The sequence below is a fragment of the Microtus pennsylvanicus genome, chromosome 8, assembly GCF_037038515.1.
Source record: "Microtus pennsylvanicus isolate mMicPen1 chromosome 8, mMicPen1.hap1, whole genome shotgun sequence".
In the NCBI taxonomy this organism is placed as follows: domain Eukaryota; kingdom Metazoa; phylum Chordata; class Mammalia; order Rodentia; family Cricetidae; genus Microtus; species Microtus pennsylvanicus.
Window position 1 is genome coordinate 30,788,618 of NC_134586.1, and position 12,447 is coordinate 30,801,064.

Here is a 12,447-nt window from a genome sequence, read left to right on the forward strand (position 1 = left end):
ACACACACACACACACACACACACACACACACACGGAAATAGATGATCTGAATAGGCCAATCCCATGTAATATAATTGAACTAATAACTTTCAGGTTTTCTATAAATAAAAACTCAGGTCCAAGTAGCTTTATGGGTAAGTTCTAGTAAACATTAAGGAATTACTATAAATCTTACAAAGATTTTTTTTTCACCAGAATAGGTGAAAGGCATTGTTTCCTTCATGGTATAATACCAATATTGTACAAAAACTAGGCAAAGACATCATAAAAAAGAGAGAGAGAGAGAGAGCAAGAAATAAACATCTCTCAAGAACACAACTGCAGGAATTTTCAGCAAAATATTAGTAAGTCAAGTTCATATGGGTATTAACAGATGAGACTTTTCCCTAGGTGTACAGTGCTTTTGAACATTCAAAATTTTATTAGTCTAATATCTATCAGTAAAGAAGAAAAGCACTTGCAATCATACACACACACACATCCAAAAAGGAATTTGATAAAATTTATAGGGCCAGTGGTTGTACACACCTTTAATCCAGTCCTGGAGAGGCAGAGGCAGGCGGATTTCTGGGAGTTGCCTGGTCTACAGAGCAAGTTCCAGGACAGCCAGGGCTACACTGAGAAACCCTATCCCCAAAAAACAGAAAAGAAAAACAAAACAAAGTTCAGTAAGAGGATTCAGCATCCTTTCATGATGAAACACTGGAAATATTAGAGTTAAAGGGAGCTTGTTCCGCATAATAAAGAGCATCTGTAGAAAACTCCCACGACAAACTGCTTTCCCTAAGAGCTAGGACCATGATGGGATGTCCACTTTTCTATTCAGTAGTTCACTGAAGGCTCTATCTGGTCACTTAGAGAAGAAAAAGGAAAAGGTTGGCACCAACACCATTCATGGAAGAAGACACAATATTTTATATACCTAATAAATTCATCAAAATGTAATTATCTATGAAAGAACGAATAAACTAGCAAGATTACAAGATATATACTAAATCTAAAAATTCTATGCATTATAACAAAAGAAGAAAAAAAATCTACCTACAATAATGCCACATTCAGTAGAATATACACTAAGAAATTTCACAAACGCAGTCTAAGGCTAACGCAACAAAACTCTAAAACGTTATTGAAAAGACTTAATTCCAGAAGACCTGAGACAAAAAAATCTCATGTTCCATGGATCAGAGGATTAGTTTTGTTAAAATGACAATACTTCCTCCCCAAAATGACACAGAAATTCAATGCAATCGCTGTTAAAATCCCAGCTAGTATTGTTTTAAACAAAATTGACAAGATATTCCTAAAATCCAGATGGAAATGTAAGGTATCCAAAATCACCAGATCAATTTTGAAAATAAGAAAACTAAGATCTGTTTCCCAAGATCCAGATTTCTAACAATTGTAGTATTCAGGAAAATGTAGCTGTGTCATGAAGATCAACGAAATAGAATTTGAAGTCCAGAAATGAGCCCTTATATTTATGGTCAATTAATTTTTGATTGAATCAGTAATTCACATCAATGGATAAAAGAATAGGCTTTTTGATAAATCGTGCTGAAATACATACATATGTATCAAGAGAAAGATAGATGATTTTTCCACCATCAAAATTTAAAGCTTTTATGTTTCAAAGGACACCACGAAGGAAATGAAGTGAAAGACCCTGGTAAGAAAGCATTTGCCTTATGAGCATGGGGAGGTGAGTCTAACCCCCAGAATCGACACCGAGAAAAGCTGTGGGGCTGGAGAGACTGCCTAGTGAATAAAATGCTTGCCACACAAGCCTGAGGACCTAAGTTCGAGTCATTAGCAGCCATGTAAAAGCCAAGAGCTGCAATGCATGTTTATAACCCCAGCATTGTTGGGGCAGAGAAGGTGGCTCACCCAAGCTCACTGGTCTGTCTAGCTAAATCAGAGAGTCCAGGCTCAGTGAAGAGACCTAGTCTCAAGAAATACAGTAAAGAGTGATCCGGGACACCCTACACCAACCTCTGCTGTTCACCACTCCCTATCACACACATGCACCAGCACACACAAAAACATCCAAGCAGGCATGGTAGCATATACGTGTAATCCTGGTGCTCAAAGTGCAGAGGCAGGTAGATCCTGGGGCTCTCTACCCAGCCAGCCTAGCCTGCTTGGTGAGCTCCTATCTAGTGAGACACCTTTCTCAAACGCAGGTGAATGACTTCTGAAGAGCCTCTAACCTCCAGATGAATGGACACATGTGTGCATACAAACACACCTACACACAGAGAACCCACATAATGAGGAAGAATATTGGCAAATCATTAATTTGACTAAAGACTTACATCCAAACTATATAAAGAACTCTTTTTTTCCTCTCAAGACAGGGTTTCTCTGTGTAGCTCTGGCTGTCCTGGAGCTAGCTCTGTAGATAATGTATGGCCTTGAACTCATAGAGATCCTCCTGCCACTGCCTCCCAAGTGTTGGGATTAGAGGTGTGTGCCACCACCACTGGGCTATAAAGAACCTTAAAACTCATTGAGAGATGACCAATTTCTTGAGTTCTTTGTATATTTTGGAGATCAGACCTCTGTCTGATGTGGGGTTAGTGAAGATCTTTTCCCATTCTGTAGGATGTCGTTTTGTCTTGTTGACCGTGTCCGTTGCTTTACAGAAGCTTTTCAGTTTCAGGAGGTCCCATTTATTAATTATTTCTCTCAGTGTCTGTGCTGTTGGGGTTCTATTTAGGAAGTGGTCTCCTGCGCCAATACATTCAAGTGTACTTCCCATTTTCTCTTCTGTAAGGTTCAGTGTGGCTGGCTTTATGTTGAGGTCTTTGATCCATTTGGACTTGAGTTTTGTGCATGGTGATAGATATGGGTCTATTTTCATTCTTCTACATGTTGATATCCAGTTATGCCAGCACCACTTGTTAAATATGCTTTCTTTTTTCCATTTGATATTTTTTTGCTTCTTTATCAAAATAAATCAGGTGTTCGAAGATGTGTGGATTAATATCTGGGTCTTCTATTCGGTTCCATTTGTCCTCCTGTCTATTCTTATGCCAATGCCAGGCTATTTTCAGTACTGTAGCTCTGTAGTAGAGTTTGAAGTCAGGGATTGTAATGCCTCCAGAAGTTCTTTTATTGTACAGGATTGTTTGGGCTATCCTAGGTTTTTTGCTTTTCCATATGAAGTTGAGTACCATTCTTTTGAGCTCTGTGAAGAATTTTGCTGAAATTTTGATGGGCATTGCATTGAATCTGTAAATTACTTTTGGTAAGATTGCCATTTTTACTATGTTAATTCTACCTATCCAAGAGCATGGGAGACACAAATAATACAATTTAAAGATGGGGGGGAAACAATTTAAAAATGGGCAAGAATTAATGGACATTTCTCCAAGAAAAATATAGAAATGGGAAATAACCATATGAAAAGACAGGTGCTTGGTGCATTAGTTGTCTGGAAAATGCATGTGTTGGGATGGTTAATGTCTACTGTAAATTGACCTGATATGGGATTATACAGAAGAAAGAGGCACACATCTAGAACAGTGTGCCTGTGAGCTCCAGAGAGAATTAAATAAGTGGGAAAGGCCTAACTTCAACATGAGCTGCTCCATCCTACAACCCTAAAGTCCTAGATGGAATAAAGGGAGAAAAAGGAAAAGGCAAGGAGGGCCCTGGCATTCCCCTTCCTCCACTTCATGGTCACCATGATGTGAATGGCTCTGTTACACCCCACTCTCCCCACCATGATGGACAAGATCCCTCAAACTGAACAGAACAGAACTTCCTCCATGAAGTTGTGTTTAAGTCACACTGATGAGAAAGACACCCAATATGTATGTCCACACAAAAACTATATGCATGATTGTTGTACTAATAACCCCAGTAATCCAAAGATATGTACAACTTAATGTTTATTAATGGATGGAAGGATAACATGTTATATATTTACATAATTTGATGTGGGTTCCAGGGATGCAACTCAGCTCATCAGGCTTGGTGGTAAGCATCTTTCCCTGCTAAGCCATCTTGTTGTTCCCACTGTGTGGTTCTTTAAAAGCCCTTGGAGATAGCCTAAAGGAGGAATACATAAGAGTTTGAACCTTTGGGCTAGAGAAGCCCTATAATGCTTCAAGCACAGCTTAGTGGACCACCCTGGTGGGACTTCAGAGTGCTGAGAGAAATATGGAGAGTGGAAGCATGATTTATGAGTTTTCAGAGAAGAACAAGTCTTTACTGCTGATTGAGATGGAGTCCATTTCGTGATATGCTGGCATAGAATCTGGCCTCATTCTGCCCATGGCCTGAGAACTTGCATGAAGTGTAGTTAAATAATAATGGACTAATATATTTGACAGAGAAAATTTCTAGCAAGATAGCATCTAGCCTGTACCACAGCTACTGCTGATTGCTCTTATCCAGGTCTCCAGTGGAAGAGATTTCCTTGTCTCAGAGGAGACTTTGAATTTCTGGATGATTGTGGAACCTTTGAGGACTTTTAGAGATGGACTCAACTTGTTTTGCATTATATGATTGTCATGAGCCTGTGGAGAACAAGGATGGAAGGTTATGGCTTACAAGTGGTATGCTTGGGTATCAAATTGACAAAGGGGTGCTTTTGATGGTTAATCTTGTCAAGTTGACAGGATCTAGAGTTACCTAGGAGATAAATCTCTGGGTGTGTTTGTGAGGGAGGTCTCAGATCGGGTTGACTGAGGTGCGAATAAACCCCCCCCATTTTTCTCCCCTCAAGATGGACTGCACCTTCAAATTGGGACCTACAATAAACAGTTCCTTACAAAGTGGATTTGTCAAAGATTTTGTCACAGCTAGGAAGAAGCAACTAATGCCTAAACAAATGCTATGCTGCTTTAGATCACCCCGAACTGAGCATTCCTTACCAAATGAATTATACAAGTAATCACATTTTGTGAGTGGCTTCTTTTATTTAACATGTTTTCTAGGCTCATGTGTATTGTAGCAGCTATTAGTACTTCATTCACTTTCTGTAGACAGAGAGAACAGACTCCCAAATGCTGTCCTCTGGCCTCCACACACATCCTGGCAAGCACACACACACACACACACACACACACACACACACACACACACACACACGTGTGCACATGAGGGAGGGGGCAGGGAGAAAATAAATACATATGGAAAAGAGCCAGGTGGTCAGCTTTGTCACGGCGATACCTCCCTTCCAGTACCAATCTTACAAATGATCTACTGCTTTCTTGGCTGGACAAACACTTGACAGAGGCCACTGAAGGAGAAAGTTTTGCTTTAGGATTTTTTGTCAGATGTTCTGAATTTTTATACAGTCTGGGGGAAGACATGGAGGCAGAGCATGAGAAGCTGGTCATACTGAGTCCAGGCAGGAAGAGTGAGAGTTGGAGCTGGGTGCTCTGCATTCTTTCTTCTCTTTAGTTGTCCAGAACTCCAGCTCTGGAATGTTCTTTCTACATTTAAGGTGGGTCTTCGCATACCAAATACCGACGCTCTATCAACTACCTCACGAGTGTGCCCTGAGGTTTACCACCTGAGCGAGTGTAAGTCCCATCAAGTGCATCATCAGCATTGGCCATCATAGTTAGCTTTTCCTTATTAAAAACTATCTGAGGTAAAATAACTTAAAATGGGAAATGCTTATTTTGGATCATAGTCTGGAAGTTTCGGTCCACAGCCAGGAGGACGCATAGTGTTGCCCTGTGTGGAAGAAGTGCATTATGACAAAGTCAGGGGGGTAGAGAGCAAGGCTACCAACCTCACACCAGCTGGAGGCAGACAAAAAGGCCCAGGGTCCAGGACCTTTTATAAAGGTTTCACAACTCCCCAGGAACACCATTAGCAGAAGTTCAAGCCTCTAACTCACTAGCCTTCGGAGGACATTTATCCACGCTATGGATGTTGCCTAGGGACAAAGAAGGGCCAGTGATAGCAGTCATGGCTAACGGCATGGGTTCCTTTTAGAAATCATAAAAAAGTTCTAAAATTTAATATGGTGATGGTTTTCTAGATCTGTGAATATGCTTTTAAAAAAAGACTTGAATTATTGGCTTTCTTTGGGTAAATTTTATGGTGTAAGAATTATAGCCCTAAAAATATATAATTTTTAATTAATTAAAAATGTAGGACAGACTTCAATGTAAGAACAGAATATACACAACATGTAGCGAGAAGAAACAAATCTTTCTAGCCGTGCTCAGCAAAGTCTCTTAGATTTGACACCAAGAGCACTCACAGCACAAGGACAATTGCCGAGCTGGATTTTGTCAAATCTTTATATTTATGGTTGTGAGCCCAGCCTTTAACGGCTGAGCCATCTCTCCAGCCCTGGATTTTGTCAAATCTTGATTTTCCAGACTTCATAGAACTCCATCAAAGCAGTAAAAAGGTGGAATGAACCAATGTCTGCAAACTGCATCCAGTAAGGGGCTTGAATTCAAAATATATAAAGAACTCTGGCAAGAATAAAAACCAGACCCTAACCAAGTGCTGCCACGGAGGGAGCCGGAATCAAACCCCAGCATACCTTAGCCAGCAGGGTCAAACAGCTGCAGGTGTTTTGGGGGACAGGTCAGTGCTCCCTCAGAGCTATAAATCGTATCACCATGTGGCCCAGCAGCACTTCTGATCAGATGTGTTTCCACGAATCACACAGCCAGAATTCGGGCTGTGGCTAATGGTAGCGCCCAGTCACCTGCTCTGCAAGGATGTTAGCAGTTATACCTGCGCCATGTGCCAACCCCAAATACCTGTACACCAATATTCATAGCAACTTAGTGGGGGTTTCTGCTTGTGTAATAAACACCATGACCAAAAGCAAGTTGAGAGGGAAAGGGTTTATCTCACCTCACACCTGCAGGTAATAGTCCATCAGTGAACTCCTAACAGACCAATGTGGATGATCACATGATGAAGGCACAATGCCAGAAACATGTCCAGCCGGCCATGAGGTCTGTATTGTGCTGCTTAGGGAAGCATGTGGCACTGGAGGATCAATATCATCACTTTAGCAAAGGTGACTGGACATGGTGGTGTGCCTATTGTCCTAGCTCACATGGGAGGTTACACGAGAGAATTGTCTTTAGTCCCAGAAGTTCAAGGCCGACCTGTTTCAAAAAGAAAAGAAAACTGAGGATACTGTTGCTAAGAGTAGGGGTTGATGGCACTCTCACTGACCTGGGAAGTGGTTAAAGAAATGTTTAGGAGTTGAGAGAGACAGAGATGTGTGTTTACACACCCTATTTCATAATTCAAGAGTTTAAAACTCTTGTACCGTTAGTGCCTGGTGTGAGAAAGTAACCTGATTACGGTAGTTGTGCTAAAATACAATGTGTGTGTGTAAGCCTTTCTGCTCAGCACCGTTTGATGTATTGTGGTACTTCTGTACTTGATATAGCACACGAAACCCACGAGTCTGTCTTCCCTCCCTCAGGCTTGGCTCTTCTATACTTTTTCATCTTTCTTCTCTCCTTCAACCTCCTGTGACAAAGCCCTTTATAAAGTCCTACCAGACTTCTAGTTTGTGGGATGAATTAAGACAGAGCACGAGATTAACTTACTTGGTTGTCAGCCACGAACATCTTAGTGTGGTTTAGTTCAGACCAGTTTAGACTTCTTGTCCATTCACCCAAGAGATGGCAACTAGTCAGACCTTCAGGAAGCCATTCAGCTTCATCACAAGCTGGACCTTGCGGAGAGGATCAGAAGGGCTTTATGAGTTTTGTCTCTTCCTCTGCTTTCATTGCCATTTTATTCCTCCTTTCTCTCGGCTGCTTGTTTCAGCCCCCACCCCCTCCCACCACCATCCCCACCACCACCCCCATTTCCGGTCAGGAAATGCTGAACTTTGCACTGTCTGCACAATCCTGAGGTTCCCCTTTCTCAAGTATTTTTGATATTACAGTATGGAAGCTGAGTAAGAGTAGAGAAAGCTGCTGGCATTCCTCAGTAGCCCATCTGGAAAAGAGGACAGAAAGGGCCCAGGTCAGAGCTCCATGACCCCGGCCCTCTCTGATGCCCTGTCTGGGCATGTGACACAGTATACTGTAGTCGGGGGCAGGGGGAGGCTCTCACATCCCTGAAGCAATGCTTCTGTGCCTTGCAGTTTCATTCATCATGTTCTGCAGACCAGCCATTGACACACATGGCTATCCTTTCCTTTTAATTTCTATAGAGTTAAACTCATCATACAGTTTTGTTTTTGTGGAGCTGGAAATTGAACTCAGGATCTCTCAAATACTAAGCAAGCAAGCACTCCACTCCCAGCTCTGGCTGCATCATTTGTGGGTACCACTGTACCATGTTCATTTGGCCACCTGCTGATAGATTCATGGGCACCTCCAAGTGCTTTCGGACTGAGCCAAGTGACGTCTGACGTCTGCCCATGCTCTCGTGGGAGATTACTCTGGGGATATACCTAGAAGTAGATCTGTAGAATCGTTAAGTGTGTGCATCTTCTGAGTGTTCTAGATCTCGGTGACTGTGCAAGTGTTCCGTCGCTTTCCACCCCCAGCTGGTGCTGCTGTAAGGTGCCATTCCCCTGCATCATCAACACCCTCCACCTGAGACATTTCCCTCTTTATCAGTCTAATGGGTGACTGTGTGTTTTCTTCTTTTTAAATAGCTACATATTCTTGGGTTATACATATCACTACAGACTTAACCAATAATTCCCCTACTGGAGAATGTTCAGCGCAGTCTCCAGTTGTGTTTGGTTTAGATATTACAAACAACACTGCCGAGAAGCAACCTGCAATCTGATATATATGTCTCCTTTAGTCACTGGCAGGTCCATCTCCAAAATGAACAGTTCTCACCTCACAGAAAATGAGATTCTGTATTGTGAAGTGAATATGAATGAGCCTGGCCTGGGAGTTGGCCTGGGTGCTGTGAATGCTGTGTTCCCACACAGAAGCAATTCCATAGGCTTCCATACTCACAGAACAAGAGAGAGCCTTGTGTTTTCCAAACACATTGATGGGAACATCAGTTGTGTGAGCTACATCCAGTTGCGGGAAACCTTTTAGAGGTATTCGTGTTGCCTGGTGGGAGTCTCAGTTGTGGGGTTGGTAAAGGAGCTACTGACCTGTTAGTATAGCCCAGAGATTTCCCTGATGGCTGAAAGGGAGAGAAGTCAGACATAGAGGGAGGCAAAGATTGGCTATTAAGGAGTCAAAAGTGGCCCAAGATAGTTTTTCTCTAGATCTGCAATGCTAACTCTTCAAAACAAAGTTCTACTCAGCTGGCCAGCTCTGTAAAACCCTTAGAGTAAGGGCGGCTTTCTTTTCTGAGGGCATTAGTTCACAGTTGTGCTGGGTAAGCATCTCATCTTGTGCATGCAGAGGCCGAGTAATGTTTTATGTCTATGACACTGAGAAGGCTAATTCTGAGGAACTGATAAGCACGAGGTTAAGCAAGCAAGAGAGCAATCTTCGCAACAGAGAACTTGCTGGTGAAATTGTTCAGGAAGACATCCTCTATTTATGCCAGTTTTACCAGCTATCATAATCTCAGTCTGCCTTTTTCCTCCCTCTGCATCTGACAAAACATTTACATGTGACGTATAATAGCAATACTACTCCTCAAGTTAAAAGAATTGAGAACACAGCCTAAAGGAGAAAAATGCAACAGATAAGAGAAGCAGGCAGCTAACCAACCAAAAAGTCTTTTTTTTAAAATTCACTACAAATATGTATAATTTTTATTTTATCAATTAAATGAATATAGGCATTAAATAATTAAATTAAAAATAACTATTTTAAAAATCTTTTTAGAATTTAGTTAAAATAGGATTACATCATTTCCCTCCTCTCCTAACTCCTACCCCTCCAATGTCCACCCATCCCCCAATTCAGAGCCTTCTTTAACCAGTGTTGCTACACAGGCATCTAAACAAATCAGCATATAAATACAACCTGCTGAGTCCTTGTCCCTAAGTATACTCTGCACGTGTTTGTTCTAGGGCTGATCACTTGGTATTGGATAGCAAAGCAAGAGTTTCATCTCTGGGTAAGACTGTCTCTCTCTCTCTCTCTCTCTCTCTCTCTCTCTCTCTCTCTCTCTCTCAGCAGTTGTTAGTTGCTTGTGAGACTTCCCCCAGTCTATGTGGGGATGTCAATTGTTTTGGAATTGTGCGGGTTCTTTATAGACAGCTAAGTTGTTGGGATCTCATGGGTGTACCTTCCCTGTCGTAGCTAGAAGGGACAATCACAAAGAAGACCTTGTGGTATTCTGACACTGTCTTTCTGCCCCCTCGTCTGTGGTGCTTCTTGAGTCTTAGGTGCTGGAGTTTGGAAGATAAATCTACTAGAGCTGGATACCACATGCTCATTTGTTTTCCTGTTTGGGCTAGTTTTGACTTTCTGTAATGGTTTCCTTTCCATGCAAAAGAGGTTTTTGATGAGGGGTGAATGTTACACTTGTTTGGGGGTGTAGAGGTAAGTATTCAGAATGCCATTAAGATTTATACTGGTTTGGAAAATTGGCAGTAGTACAAGTTTCCTCTACATACGATCTGTGACCTCCCTAACCAAGCACAGTCGGCTAGGTTTCCATTCCATTCCGTTTCTATTAGGTAGGCTTTGAGTCCAAGTAGACAGCTTTTGGTGTCTGCCAGGTGTAAGTACCACTACTGCCCCTTTAGGGATATCTTGCCATGATGGTCATTGTGGTTTATAGGCAACCACAACTGTTTAAGATGACTGACACTTTTCTTACCTCGTGGCACCATAAAAGCTAGTCCTCAGAGGCATGCTTTTGGCTCCTTTCCAGCTGAAATCCTCCTAGACCTATGTCTAAAGTGCATGGTGTCCTCAACAATTAGGATTTACTTTTAATTTCTGGGAGGAACCAAACAACAGCAACAACCCATATTGCTTTGGGAACTCTCTTTGATTCCCCAGTCACAACTCAAAAGGCATTTCTTCCTGGTACTGGAGTTTTTGCTAATTACTCTTTGGCTCTTGGGGAGAATATTAGCCCTCCATGTGGTGTGATTTCAAATATTGTATGTTTTCTCTTATATATGGCTATTAGGTTTTAAGTCTTAGATATGAATGTTTCATTCAAAATAGAAACAGATGTTAGATAGCTCATATGGGATCAGTGGGAGGAAGGGCTCTCCCAAGGAAGGGGAAGTAGAACATGGTGTTATGGATAAATAAAGGGGAAACTAAAATAGGTTTAAATAGGGAAGAAGATGGGAATGCATAGTAAAGGAGGGACTATGAGGAGGATAAACTAGTACTAAAGGCCTTTTGAATAGTCACATGGAAGCTTACAACTCTCAAAGCTTCCTAAAGAGATTTAAATGGAGTTATCATAGAATGGGGGAGACAGTGCCACAACTAGATAGCATTTGCTACTAAGTAAACTCCCAGTCTCAGGAATGGGTTACACCTTGTTGAGTCATTGGCCAAAGGGGACCTACAGATATGCCCCCCACAAATAATACAGGCTATTGCCAATGCTGTTGATTACCCTCCAGAATCTGACAGTAAGTTCCTGTTGCTGAAAACACCACTTACTTATGTCATCATACATGGAAAAATTGAGCTGATGCCCTACTGAAGCTTCAATCCTACTGACTAGCATTCATAATATTAAAAGTTACAACACATGCTACCAGAGGAAAGATGTAATCATCAGTCTTACCCAGCTGCAAACCGTGAGAGCCACAGCTGTGACCTGCTTTGCAAGATACAGTGGTGCAATAATGGCATAAATGTTATAGTATAACCAACCATTTTTTTTAAAATTGTATCTAAGGCCTATTCCATTATATGGAACCCACATCTGGACACTGTTAATGAAGCCACAAACTTGAGAATAGATAAGTCATGGGCCCTAGGGAAAAGCCTACCACTATTATTCTGCTAAAAGAGCCTGCTGCTATATGTAATGATCTATCCTGTCCCACTCCCACTCCCTCTTGTCCATTCCCTCCTGGTCCAGTCCACCCCACCGAGGCAAGCTGATCTTCAGCTTCCAGCCTGAGTTCCTTCCTTTTCCATCTCTCCCTCCGAAGAGGCAACTTCTGCCTCTCTCTATTCTCCCCACTTCTCTCCTCCCCATCTCTCTCTCTCTCTCTCTCTGTTTCTCTCTCTCTGTTTCTCTCTGTTCATCCCCCTTCTCTCTTTACCCTTTTTCCCCTTCCCTTCCATAACCCACTAAATAAATATCCAACCTCACTCCACATGGCGTGCCTATCCATGTCTCTGTTTCTTACCTGCCATGTGGCTCCCTGCCCAGGACCAGCTACCTTCGGAGACCTGCGGCATGGTCTCATGGCATGCCCATCTGTTTGTCTCTCCTTTGTGGCCCCTGCAGTGTTTCTGCTGCTGCAGCCACTTGGGGATCCACAATATTTTTACTTAATCCATAACACTATACACATATATTAATGCATTTCTCAACCCCAACAGAGAAGTTTTTTCTTGGAGTAGATGAGAATT

General features: G+C 42.0%; 1 protein-coding gene across 1 annotated transcript in view; it reads left to right on the forward strand.

Annotated features, from left to right (window-relative positions):
* Positions 1–12,447, forward strand: part of Alox5 (arachidonate 5-lipoxygenase) — a 46,818-nt gene that overhangs the window by 13,474 nt on the left and 20,897 nt on the right. The gene's annotated exons all lie outside the window — the stretch shown is intronic.